Source organism: Triturus cristatus, chromosome 6 (genome assembly GCF_964204655.1).
Source record: "Triturus cristatus chromosome 6, aTriCri1.1, whole genome shotgun sequence".
Taxonomy (NCBI): domain Eukaryota; kingdom Metazoa; phylum Chordata; class Amphibia; order Caudata; family Salamandridae; genus Triturus; species Triturus cristatus.
This window is the reverse complement of record NC_140589.1, coordinates 1385463775-1385476780: the sequence shown is the minus strand read 5'-3', so window position 1 is coordinate 1385476780 and position 13006 is coordinate 1385463775. Positions and strand designations below refer to the sequence as shown.

General features: G+C 48.8%; 1 long non-coding RNA gene across 1 annotated transcript in view; it reads right to left on the bottom strand.

Annotated features, from left to right (window-relative positions):
* The window catches only part of LOC146821442 (uncharacterized), a 66837-nt gene extending 64920 nt beyond the window's left edge, over positions 1 to 1917 (bottom strand). The window contains exon 1 of the long non-coding RNA XR_014962717.1: positions 1865 to 1917. This is a non-coding gene — a long non-coding RNA (uncharacterized LOC146821442). The remainder of the gene's footprint in view (positions 1 to 1864) is intronic.
* Positions 1918 to 13006: the final 11089 nt, after the last annotated feature.

Below are 13006 nucleotides of genomic sequence, written 5' to 3'. Positions count from 1 at the left end.
AGACCAGGTTTTTGCTCGCCCGGTTTGCGACTTAATCAACACGTCGCTATCATCAGGCCAAGTGCCTTTGAAATGGAAGCATGCGGTAGTAATGCCCATTTTGAAAAAACCATCTCTCGACCCTACAAAATCGGAGAACTACCGCCCGATTTCACTTCTCCCGTGGCCAGCCAAACTCGCGGAGGCGCATGTCAACACCGCCCTCTCTGGTCATCTGTTGCGTGCCAACATTCTGGACGACACCCAGAATGGTTTTCGGGCTGGCCACAGTACGGAGACAGCACTGTTATCTATGGTCGAGCACCTTCGGGTAGTTCTGGATGCAGGTCAAACGGCGGCGCTTGTTTTGCTAGACCTAAGCGCCGCCTTTGACACGGTCTCCCATGACATTCTCCTGCAACGCCTTGAGGAGATAGGGGTGATCGGCACTGCACACCAGTGGTTCCGTTCGTTTCTCAGGGATCGTTCCTTCTGTGTGGCGTCCCCGCCCTACCAGTCCAAATGTCATCCTCTGTCTCTTGGGGTCCCACAGGGTTCCTCACTGAGCCCCACGTTGTTTAACATCTACGTGAGGCCGCTGGCTGAGGTTGTGAAGCTCTGTGGTATGACCATGGTGTCGTACGCAGATGACACCCAGCTAGCGGTCACGATCAGCGGGGACTCTGGGGTGGATGCCCCAAGATTCAGAGAAGGACTCAGGGCGGTGGCTGGTTGGATGACGTCCAACTGTCTCCAACTAAACGCCAAAAAAACGGAGGTGATGATCTTTGGGAAGCGGACGGACCTATGGGGAGATACTTGGTGGCCCTCTGAGCTGGGGCCGACCCCCACTCCGGTTGCGGAGATCAAAAACCTTGGTGTTTGGCTGGACCCTTCCCTCAACTTCGTTGGCCACACCAAAAGGACGGCGGCTTGCTGCTTCGGCATCCTGCGCAATCTGCGCCCTGCCCTTAAATACTTCGATGCCGCAACTCGTCAATTGGTGGTGCAAGCAACGGTTTTGGCACGGTTGGACTATGCCAGCTCCCTTTTTATAGGATTAAACCAGGCTGAGTTAACCCGACTTCAAAGAGTGCAGAACGCTGCGGCCAGAGCGATCATAGGTCTTCCTAGGTTTTGCTCGGCCGGTCAATCTTTGCGAGCCTTGCATTGGTTACCCGTTAGGCAGCGGATCCACTTTAAAGTTTTGTGCCTTTCCTTCAAAATTCTGAAGGGCCTATCACCTCCTTTACTGCACCAACTCTTGCGCCCTTACATCCCGGGCCGCACTCTGCGCTCGCTAGACCAAGAGTTAGCGGTAGCCCCTCGGTTCAAACTCAGTCGGGTGGGGGGTCGCTCTTTTAAGGTGCGGGCAGCCGCACTCTGGAACGCTCTCCCTTTGAAACTCCGGACCTTTGGTGACCTGCTCTCCTTCCGCAAGGCCGCTAAAACTCATTTATTTTCTGAGCTTTGTTAAATCCTTCACTCCCCAATTTCTTAATAATTATTTCTGTTCCCCAGTTGTGTTGTGTTCGCTACCTTGTCGGTGCGCCGGGACGCTCCTTCGCTGGAGCAGCCGTGCGCTATACAAATAGCACTAACATAACATAACATAACATATTTAGACTGGGCGGTGGGATCCAAGGCATGGGCGTGTATGTCTGCTTTACCATTACAGCTAATCAAAGGCTGATCACACCCACCCCCCCATACACCACGAGGCGCCGTGCCATTTCGGGGAACGGGCCTAGACCCTGGCTGTGCCCGCGGCGTATCCAGACCACTGAACGGGCCCAGAACCCCTGTCTGTGTCTGTAATGGCCCAATGGAGGGCAGAAGCCAGCAGCCCTATCTCCCAACATTCACCCCGCAGTATCTTACTCACCGCCAGGCCTGTGGGAGAATGGCAGCACGGTGCTCTTCCTTTCCGCCTTCCACAGGAACAGGTACTGCGTCACTAACATGCGTCCTGCATGATGAGTAGACCTCTTGTCATCGAGTGACACACCCACACATGGCAGGCGACACAGTAACGTGTCGCGACACAGAGTTTGAAAGGACTGTGTTAATGAATGGATTTTGGTTATGAAGGCACTAAAAGCTGAGTAACATGCACACACCATTTTGGATATTGTGGAAAAAAAGGCTTTCTAATAAATCTGTATTGGTTTCAATTAAAGGCCAATAGAATAGTGGTGCCTTGTTTTAATTTGATTTTATCGTTAGGAATATGATCAACTTGCAACTAAAAGTTTTATGTATTCTTCCAAGTGTTATAAGTAGGATTTACCCATTATAAGATGGCGCCGGTTTTAGGACACTGGTCATGTGATACGGGAGTATTGGCTCCGCCCTCGCTTCCTTCTACATTTGTGGTAATAAGGCCGTGTAACCGCATATCGGTTACAAACGAGAAAACGCTCGTTTTAAAACTTGGCTGCGAGGCGGGTGCTTGCAGTTCGTATGGGTATGAATGAGGCGGCTTTTGAACTTTGGTCAGTGCGGGAGTTTTGGTTCCGCCCTTGTTCCCTGCCACATTTGTTTTAATATGGTCGCGTAACCGCACACTCGTTATGAATGAAGCAGCGCATGTCTGATGGGAATTTCGGTAAGACCTCCCGGACATTGAAACGTAATCACGGGGTATATGTTTTTTTTTTAAACTTTGCTATGTGGCGGTCGTTTGCAGTTTGTAGGGACATGCTTTAGAATTTTTTGCCGTGAAACGGGTGTTTTGAGCCCGTATGAAGGAATGAGTGAGGCGACACTTGAACAGTTGTAAATATATGTTACTCATGATGATATGAATTTCGAATGTGAAGGGGTAAAGGATACGAAGGAGTTTTTAAGCAGATATGAAGCGACAGTTGAGCAGTACAGAGTGTGGGAAACAAGCAGTACCAGTCACGATAAATATCCCGAACAGGAAGGGGTATAGAATATTAAGGAGGCCGCAAAATAAAGTGTTGTTGAAATTGCATTGACAGGTTGAGCTTGGTCCATGAAAGGCGAAAGGGGACATCTATTGATAAATCCTAGAGCAAATGAAGCCACTATAGTATGTGTTGTTTTTCTAGAGTTTGGATAACACAAGTATCCTACTTGAGAAACAGGACCATTATTAGAAAGTTCCTGGGTGATGTGGTGTCTAGCTGGTACGAGGGTCGTTGGCTGTCACTCGGTCAATATCACATGAGCTGTGGCCCCTATAACCAAGATAGAATCATTGAAAAAAGTTGAAATTGTGTTTAACTGGCTGAAGGTGTGTTTTTAATTAACCATTTCTCTGTTTTGAACAGTCACCGTGTGTTTGAAATAAGGGTCAAGAAGGGGTGGACAGTGTACCAGTGCCCTGAAGAAATTGCCACTACAAGGTACAGGCAATGAAACATGTCGGCCCAGCATTATATGGTCTTCAAACATGCAGTTTGTTTTTAATTTGAATAAGCCCACTAATAGTGAATAAAAAAGTATCCTGATGGTAACAGTGGGACTTATTTCAATTTTACTTTCACAGGGTTGTTGTGTGTGATTTTTTAAACACTTTTTTCATTTGTGCACTGGTTTTTCTGGACACCTATATTATTTGTTTTTTACAAGATAGAAACCAATGATGATACACGTGAGCATGGCTGGTAATCAATAACCAGCAGGCTCCTCTGGTGGTGCGCACGTGAGGTGCTATCTTGTCCGTCACATTTTTTCCCCAAAAAATTTCTTTGCACTTAGATTCCCGTACCTTTTTGCGGTGTGCCTCTGTCACAGTACAGGGTACTTTGTTTGACACGGTGACTGGTGATTCAGAGTTTGTTTTGTTTTTATGAATCAATAAAGAGTGGGCTACTATGAGTAGGGACAATATACATAGCATATAAAGGAGAAAGCAAACTCCTATTCCCACTCAATAAGCAAAACAGAATTAGCCGCCCGAACATATCAGGTCCTTGTTGTTGATGGTTGCTGTGAGTTCACCTGAAGTAATAAGTCCCAAAATCTTGACAGGTTAAATACACAGTTACTATAATTTAAACTTAATCTCAAACCCTGGTAGCTATGGCACAGGGTGGAAAGACTTCATGAAAATTTGTTATGTTTTTAGAAATAACAAATCAAATTAAAAACCATAACACAGCACAATAAAAATCCCACAATCAATTTCTAAAAATGATGAACAATTTGATAAGAAAAATGACAAAAATGATTCAGATCCAGCAAAGAGAACCAGAGATACAATTTTTAAGGTTTTAGGGCACAGAGCACCAAGAAAAAGTAAAGCACCAATCAGAAATCACTAGTCATGGTTGACTGAGATATAAGTAGGATTTCAGACTGACTGCAATGGCACGGAAGACAAAAACACCAAGTGGGTTGTATCAGTCAAAGATTTTCTCTTTGTTGCAGGGACTCTGTTTGGAAACCAGAACTGTGCCTCGGATCATAGGACATCAGAATGTAGGGACTGAGTCACCATACCACATAAGTACCTATGGGTGCAAATCCGACCGGCTCACAGTGCCCCACCTGCCCTCCTAACCTACCCTGAGTAACAGGTGAATTGGCAACTTAGAACACAACACTCCAGTCCCCAAGGGAACCATGGAAACATATCATCACCTTTTGCTTCTCACTCATGCATGTCCATAATAAACTAAAAGATAAAAATATGAAGAAAGTTTGCAATATTCATTGAAACCATTGTGCTCTATTATGAAGCGATTGTGCTGCAATTAAAAAACATAGACAACTGAGACAGGTATTCAACATAACAAGCAAACTGTACACAAAGAAAAGCCCTACCATGGCAAATTATATATTTGTCTAAGCCAACCCTTACAATGTAAGCACAGGAATATACCAAGGATCTCTAGGATTAGAACTGGACCCTATACTTCGTATTTTATAGTTAGGTGGTTGCATCGTAAGTGAAAACTACATTTACGCATGGCTAAGGAGCCCGTTCCATGACCTTCCCCTCTGCAAGAATTGTGCATATGATAAAAAGTTCTGTGTTGAAAAACAGCAGCTGTGCCTTTGTTTTGTGCCTAAATGTTAGGAGATGTTGCTGACCTATCATAGCAAAACAGAGCACCATGTTGTTCGACCTTGTATGGCATTTTCAGACTGAATCCCCCAAAAAAGAACTGAATTATAATAACATGTACAGTGTATTTCTAAAATAATATCATGGTACAAAATAAACATTTTATATGTGGCTCTGCAAAGCAAATGCGGCCTAAAACGTGCAGTTAGGCTAAAATAAGGGGGCCCTAAAAGAAACTTACCACACCTTCTGACCCAGTCTTTTTTTATAGAAGTTGAAATTCTCCAGCACTGCAAGGCTGGAGGGTTTGTCTGTTGAAGTCCACCCGAAATCGAATGGCTACTGTCCGAGGTCCTTCTGAAGCCATTGCTTTTGGCAAGAATAGCTGTTTAATTCAAAGTGAGTCAGTTTGATACTTTTCTAGCTTTGATCTGGTCACGATTAGTCTTTGGCTTTAATATTTTTTTGGTGCGCAAAATGCTCCAGCAGGGCAAGTCTGAAGCTATAACCAACAAAGTTCAAAATCGTAAACCTTTATCGTGAGACCTCGCTGAAGCTCCAGAGGTCATGGAAATCCCCAAATGTTCCCATGTCTAACTTTTCAGACTTTTTGGACCACTTCCTCCTGATCACGTCTAAGCATCCCAAGATGTTATGGACAGCAATTAGGAACCAAGGCTTACTTCAGTGGAAGCCACCAGCAGAGTCCAGTCCAACTCCATTTGTAACAGGTCAACTATTCACTTCAGGAAAATGGACTCTTGCAGCTTTTGATGTCCCTGTAGCCATATAGCTGGTCAACCAAATGATCTTTGGAGTTTGCCTCTTGCTCCTGGATGCAAGTGGGACAAGGTCCAGCCCTTCAGGTCTCCACAAAGACTTCTTTTATTCCATATGTCCAGATATGTTCTGGTGAGTTGGAGATGAGGTGGCACTTTTGTAGGAATTGTAGCCATTGTTTGGGTTTTAACGACTGGGCTCTCACTTTCCAACAGGTACAAAGTTCCCAGTGTCAACTCCTCCCTCTTTTGCAGCACATCTTTGCATTACTGCAAACTATCTCATGGTGCATTAAACTAAGTGAAATTCAACATGGCAGAACGCTTCTCCCTTTGGAGAAGGTTGGTTTCCTAGTCAGGAGTGTGTCTAGGAAAGTGAGCAGTCCCTTTCTCCTCAGCCACATCAAATTCATTCTGGGGCCACCTCCTGCTCTCGCTGGGATGGTGCCTGGATGGCTACACTGTGCCCTGGTATCAAAAGGCCTCTTTTTCCCAAGTATCACTTTAAACATCACAATGAATAGGCAGGTCTCACCCTAGTCCCTTTCAAGATAATTAAGATCCTGAACATTACCCAACTACCTTTCCCTAAATAGGATGAGTCACATGCCTTCCACCCAGGTCTTTCTGACAAGAGGCCCAAGCTATAGTTCCTAGATCTCGGAGCAATTTTCACAGCTCATCAAGGGGAAAGCACTGATAGCGAGCTGCTGCTTGCAGGATACTGCCAATTAGCATTTTGGAGCTTCAGGCTGACAAAGTCTAAGGGCCTGATTACCAGGCTGGCGGTCTCATGACCTCCATACTCACGGTGCTGCACCAGTGGTGTCCCACAGCCTTATTATGACTTCTACAGCCATTGCAGTGGTAGACCGTCAGCTGTGCCAGGGAACAGTTGTTCCCTGGCGGTGGCGCAGGAGCGCCACAATGCAATATGCTGAGCGGAGACTGACGCAGTCGCGCGCAGCATGTTACGAGCTCCTGGACCGCCAGCCTTTTCATGGGGATACTTTCAGGGGGGCACAACATGTGCCCCCCCCCCGTCTGTACCCCCACAAAGTTCCAGCACGCCATGGGCATCCATGTCCATGCCGTGCTGGAACTTTTTTGCTGGTCCCATTCTGGTGCCTGTTTTCCAAGCACCACCATGGAAATAGCAAAGGACCGCCCGCCTTATTGCGAGTTACATATTTTTAACCCGTAATACGGTCGGCGATGCTTGCTCGACTTTGGCACAGCAGAGGCGGAATTGTGCCTTTGCTATTGCGCAAAAGTCGTAATCAGGCCCAAAGTTTCTAAAAGCTACTTTTCTTGTATATTTCACCACTGAACTTCAAACATTGCAGTTAATTTTTAATAAATACTAAAACAGTGGCATGGTTGAATGAATTCTTTAGCTTATCCCAAACCAAGATAGGAAAAATTGTATTTTAATGCACTTTATTTTTTCTCAAAGGAACAGCAGCAGCACTGCACAGAGAAAATAGCTTTTAAAGGAGAGTTACTGTGGAACATGCCAACATGAAATTCTTACATGTTCTACTTTGAAATACTTAGCACTCTTCCTTCTTTGCCACAAGGCCTATTTAAGGGTGACTTGCTTAATATGTAAAAGTAGAGTTCCTTACTGTAAAAAAGGGGCTCTTATCACAGGTTTATTTGTAGGGTTAAAAGCTGTGGCAGTTGGAATTTGTGTGTAGGCCTAACGTCCTTTTTCTCTTATCAGCCTAGTAGATGGCACAATTGGTTCTTCAGTTCACAGGTGCCATTTTTCTTCCATGCCATTAGAATTTTCTGGCACCCCATTCCATAGTTGTACTGGAAAGTTAAATAGGTCAATTGAGGATCAGCCAAATTTGCCGTGTTTCTAGGGATCAAATCACATACACTCAGTACTGGTCAGTAGTGCCCCAGTGTGCAGAGTACAGAAACCATCACTACCGCTCACCAAAAAATGTGTATGCCGATGTAAAAAGATGGCTTTGCGCACACAATGAAAATTACAATAAAATATTCAAATATTGCTTCATTTAAAGTCTGGTAGAGCGGGAACCCCGCCTAAATTGTCATGGCTACGACCCAACAATCTCCGACCCCATTTAGAGGAAGGGGAAGCACCAGAATTCAGATGGCAAAGTCTCACCTGACTTTACCATTGTAACCCTTTGACACAGCAGCCCATCTGCCACTGGACTTTCAGGTCACAGTAGCAGCTTTTTTTTTCTCTCCCATTTAGGGAGGTGCTAACACCACTTTTCTTTCTGACCAGGACCACCTAGCATTTACAGACATAAAAATAGAAAAATATTCGTGAGACAACTCTGTGTGCGTCAGGGACATGTTTTTTAGTTCTCAACAATGAAACCCCTGTTTTGGAGGTTTCATTGTTCAGAACAAAAAAAGACTGCTGAGTGGGATGCTTTTTATGGGGCCCCATTTGGCATTCGTTCTGTCTTAAGTGCATCAATCTCACCAGTGAATTAGCTTAAGGCAGGGGCATCCACACCACACAGAGGGCCTCCATTAACCACCACTGTTAAAAAGGAGGAAAGCAAAATATTTTTTCAGCAGGAAAAAGGTTTTTCCTTTGGAGAATATAGAGTGTTATATGCAAATGCTTATTTAAACTACTCATATTCTATTTTATATGCAAATGCTTGTTTATGTTATTCATATTTCTTTAGATGTTTCACTTAGGCCCTCCGTATGAGTTTTTGTGATTTTGTGTGAGTATACCATAGAGCAAGAATCCCCTATTGAGTCTGGTAGTTCTCCCATCAAAATCTGGCAATGACAATATTTCTCTCTGGTATAGTTAATAAGTGTTAGAAATGGGATTTCTGGTTGGCTAGGGCTTGCGCCAAAGCCAGGCAGAAACCACCACTCTAGTCAGGGCAAGGAAGGTACACGCCAAAGATAACCCCTGCTCACCCCCCTTGGTAGCTTGGCACGAGCAGACAGGCTTATCCCTGAGGCAATGTGTAAAGCGTTTGCGCGCGCACCCAGCAACAACACCCAAGGCCCACCACAAAAGAAACTCCACACAAGGTATTATATAAAAATAACCTTTGTATTATACACAACACATTAGATAAAAACACACACTTTACAATGTGCCAACAGGCACGGGCAGAATTTACAAGGGATTATATGTACAGGGGACAGGGCCACATGGACCACTGTCAGGAATTAGCACTCTTAGAACATAGGAATAATACTGTAGTACAAAATAGCAAATGTAGCACACAACCAGTAACTACTGGTGTCAGGTAAGTACCACCTACGCAACCCTAACCACTTTAGGAAAATATTGCGCAGGGAATCAGGACCTCACTAGCACGACCTGTACTAGGAGAAAAACAACCACCTAAGTATCACAATACCTGTAGGGGTAAACGCACATTACACATGATGCATCACATTCAGAGGTGTAGAACAAGGCACATGTCGCATAAAAATACATTCAGAGGTGCAGGTTAGGAACAATAGCGCAAAATTTACATTAGCCACCACCTGTGGCAGTCCCTAGGCCAACTGGCCTTGAAGGGGCAAGGACGCCCTGTGTCCCAACTGTCAGGGCGCGCCTGCGCAGGCTGCGCAAACCAGCGCGCACAAAGCACAACCTACACGGAGCAGTTGCCCACTAAGTGCTGGGCAACTGGAGAGATGCTGGGGCACCACTGTGCCTTCCTAAACAAATATGCAGCCTCTCCTGGCTCTGTACGTCACTGTGGGGCAAGGTGGGAGTGGCCCGCTGCCATCTGGGGCCACTCAGTCACAAACGAAATGCCCCCGGAGCCTCGCAGGCTCTACAACAGGAAATGCCTCCTAAATAACGGGGGGAGCGGCCCACTGCCTTCCGGGGCCGCTCTTATTAGCAAAGAAATGCCCCCATATGATGGAGCCCTCTAGGCTCGACAGTAATGCGCCTAAAACCGTTGGAGCCTCTGGGGGCTCAAGCACACTGCCCCCTTCGTGGGAGCGACCTCGCGCTCTTGACTGAACCAAGGGGGCGGGGAAGCGCACGAGAAGTAGGCCGGTCTGGGACCGGCACCCACAGCACACTCACGGAGTCCTCCCAGCCCTGTTCTACTCACCGGGCTGTTCTCCGGGGACTCCGCTCCTCTCCTGGTCGGCCCGCCTGCGTCGAAGGAGGAAACGGGGGCAGACAGTGCTCCGAATGGTCTGGGGCGGCGGGCTCTCTCTGGACTCAAGAGAGCCCCGCTCTGCCCTTCCCCACTTCCGGGTCGCCTTCTCCTTGGTCTCGGATGATGCGGGTCGGCCGAATCTGATTGCTAGGGGACGCCTCCTGCGGCGGCCAATCACAGCGCGGTGTTGTCCTTACGGTGCTTCTACGGCTCCCGGGCCAGTCGGCGGTGATTTCCTTGAGGCGGGGTAGGCTCCCGTCTTCGCTTAAAACCAAGTCGATGACGGGGTAGGCTCCTGCTTCCAACACATGAACACGGGGTGGGCACCCGCTATATGCAAATTACCCCTTAAGGCGGCGATAGTATGCGGGGTGGGCACCCGCGATAGAAATAATAAAATAAGCGGGGTAGGCACCCGCGAGGATCAGGCCACGTAAACCGGCACCATCAGCGGGGTGGGCACCCACTCGATCTCGGCCAAAACGGGGGAATCCCTACGTCGGGGTTCCCCCCGTGAACGCTCGTAGCGCTGCTGGGGCCACAACCAAAGCGCTCCTAGCGCTACAAGTCCAGAACAAGCGCTTTCAGGCACTCAGGGATACAAATAAAGCGCTCCCAGCGCTTAGGAGGATAAAACAAAGTCCAGCAAGGTCCTTCCCTGCATACAGCCAAGCAGGGGTGGGGGGGGGCAAGGGCTGGGCCCAGAGCCAGCTCACTGGGCCTCCAGGCAGGGAGGTAATCCAAGTGGCGGTCCTCTGGTCCAGCAGCAGCAGCAGCCCCCCTTAGGCAGGATCCAGATAGAGAACACCTTCTGTGGGGACACAGCCCCATTTTTATACAGTAAAACCCTTTGTTCTGGGTTCAGGGTGAGGGGGAAAACCAGTCGCAGCTGGTTGGGGAGCACCCTTGATGTGCTCAGCCCCTCACTCTATTCACTGGCAGGGCTAGGGTCGTCAGTCGCACCACAGGGGGCGGAGCCAGCATTGTGTGGGGAAAACCCTGCCCTATTCAGGACCCAGGTGTACTTCTCCCACCCATCTAGCTGCTGATCTCCCCATTCACCACTGGGTGACTCATCCTGACTCTGGGGAATCCCTAGCCCGTCACATGACATGACCAGCCAATCACGCGACAAGGCACACATTTCACACTGCACACCGAAGTGCCCACTTCTAGAAGTGGCACTTCCACACTAGGTACATGCACGCCGCACACATCACCGCGCAGCATTCAACCACACGAGTCCGCACATACCAAACTCGGGCCTGCACACCCCACGCATCAGGAACTACTAGGGACACATACATTCCCCATGCATTCCTATCGGAGGGCAGGCCTATCTCAACACATGCACTCAGAATGCGCACGCACTTTCCTCTGGGACACAGGGAAAGTGCGCAGAAACCAAAAATCACCACACCAAGTCACCAATAAAAAGCAAAAAAGTTCAGGGGTGAACCTGCCAGAAGGGCCAAGTCCAACACAACCCCCTTCCAGCCAAAACACAGGGCAGCCCAATCACCACCGTGATGGACTTCCCTGCTTGGGGCGATAGAACACGGACGCGGGCCCGCAACTGCAGGGACACCCTCCGGTTCTACGCCACGGTGAACCCCTGGAATTCTTTCTAACACCACTGTCTGGACCAACTGGGCTACCCCACTGGTACTCCCAAGCTGTCCGCGGCCAAGACCAGGCCCTAGGCCACCCAGGTGCCACCGGTCCTTGCCTAACCACAGAGTGGAGGGTAGTAACCCCTGGCACATAGCGGCCATTCTCCACTCTTCCTCTCTGCAAGACAGGACTAGACTGCCACCGGTTCTCCAGCCTAGGGTCTACACCCTCAGGCGGACCAGGAGTCTCAGGGAAGGCTCTCCTGCCCCCACCTCTTCTCCTAGGGTTCCTCCTCCTCCGGCGAAGGGGTACACCTAGAACGCCATTCCAACCCAGGGTTTAACCCCTCAGGTTGTACCGGGGCCAGAGGTGGGCTCTCCCACCCTCTGCACCCCCTTCCAGAGCCCTGCTCCCTACCAACTGGGGCGGTACCTCTGGAAGAAGAACCGGTCGGGACGCTGGTTACAGACGTCCCACCCTTCAGGTCAGGCTGATCCTGAACCTGGCCTCCCAACCTCCGGCCTAGAACCTTTGGTGGAATAATTGCCTGGCACTCTAGGACTTCTGGGGATTTCCACTCCATCCCCCTGAGGCTATCAAATGACACATATGTCGAGCGACTGTCTGTCTGGCACTGATCTCCCGTCCCCTGTCCACCAGACAGTGCGCGGAGATCCCCCAGAACAGAAGTGGTGTCACCCTGGTCACTACACAGGATCCTAGCCCAACTGGGAAGTCCCTGACCCACCGGCTCTTCCACTGGGGAACTCATCCCCCAATCACTCACGCTGGACTCCTGTACCCTCCCTACCGGAGCGGTACTGCCAGACTCCAGAACCACAAGAGCCCTGTTTACAGGCGCTCCTGGTCCTCCACTCACTAAGAGATCTTCCTCAAGTGGACTAACAGGATAGCCTAGGTCCCCAACTTGGTGTTCCCTCATGAAACCATCCAAGTCCTGAGGCAGGGTTTTGGGCGTCTGGGGACCCTCGGTCACCCCCTCACTCCTGCTCCACTGAGCCAGGCAGTGAGCCCCTACACCCTCCTCGCTATCCTGGGACCTAGCTGGGCTACACTGAGCCTCCTCCACCACGCTGGGCTGGAGGATCTCTGACCCACTATTGTTGGAATCACTCACTAATGACTCTAGAGGACCTCTAGCACCTTCCCAATGGTCTGCCTTTTCTGCAAGCTCAAATGGCTCAGACAATCCACACCCCAACAGGTGTTGGCGCAACCCCGGCACACAACAACTGAGCAGGTGTTCTTTGAGAACCAGATCATACAGGCCGTTATAAGTACGTTCCGAGTTCTGCTCCACCCAATCGGACAGTGCCTCATTACATCCCTCCAAAAACTCCTCCCAAGACTGGTGAGACAGTTTCCTACTGCCCCTGAATTTCAACCTATACTCCTCCTCTTGGGAAACAGGTACCATACTCGGG